Here is a 989-nt window from a genome sequence, read left to right as displayed (position 1 = left end):
GTTTGTTTAACGTGAAGGAATGTGAAGCTGAGATTTTATATCTTTGAGAAACTGAAATGTTTGTGTATACTGTACGCTGAATGAGGTTTATTAAAGTTGGGTATTTCTCTATTTTTTTTTCTTTAATCCGAGTTCAATTAAAGAAAAATTGAAAAATTGTTGGCTGGTGAGGAATACTTAGACAGTAGACAACAAAAGAAGTAGTGTGTTTAAAGGAGACAATGGCATTTAAATATAGATTGTTTGAACCCTGTGATTCCTTGCATTTTTTACCACTTGTCCAAACCCAGAGAGCAAGTGCAGAAAGCAGAGACAAAACCACAGGTCTCTCTCCCTCACTATTGTGCTTTGTCTTCATCCAGATGGAAAGAACAAGAATATAAGAAAACATTTCAAAACCAGCTGGCCCTGTCGCTTTGTAAATTCTTGTGAGGGGCCTGACTGTCAAAATGACAAAAATAAATTCGTACGTAGCGTTTGATAGTTCGGTCTTGGTGCCAAATGTTGATTCTGATTATCTTAAACATAATGAAGGTTTCTGCTGCTGAGTAGCGTTCATTTAGAAGTCTTAATTTTCTTTAATAATTAACTGTTCTCAGAGTTTCATCTACTGTCAAAACAGCTAACAAATTGGACATCCAGCTCCAACATTGTGGGAGCTCTGTTCAGGGTCTTCTTCCTCCCCTGTCATTTGGCCTCTGATGGTCATGCTCAGCTGCTTCTGGGAAGAGGGTTTCTTTCCTGCCTCCCTTTCATTACCGAATGCCTATTCCCAGCCATTCCCCCTCTTTCAGTTGATGCCACAGTTTGCCACACAAGCCCTGGTGCTTTTTCTGCAACCCCTCAACTCCCTCTTCGCTGCCTCGCCACCTCCCCCCCCTCAAAACCCCTTACCCCTCCCTGTGTGACTGGCTTCCTTTTTGATAACTGACCCCTCCTCGTGTTATTATTCGAACCCACTATTGTATAACATGCCCTTTTATATGAGG

This window comes from Diplotaxodon limnothrissa, linkage group LG6, assembly GCF_057381915.1.
Source record: "Diplotaxodon limnothrissa isolate DT_005_m linkage group LG6, D_limnothrissa_male_GT1.1, whole genome shotgun sequence".
In the NCBI taxonomy this organism is placed as follows: Eukaryota; Metazoa; Chordata; class Actinopteri; order Cichliformes; family Cichlidae; genus Diplotaxodon; species Diplotaxodon limnothrissa.
Note: the sequence above shows the minus strand (reverse complement) of the source record.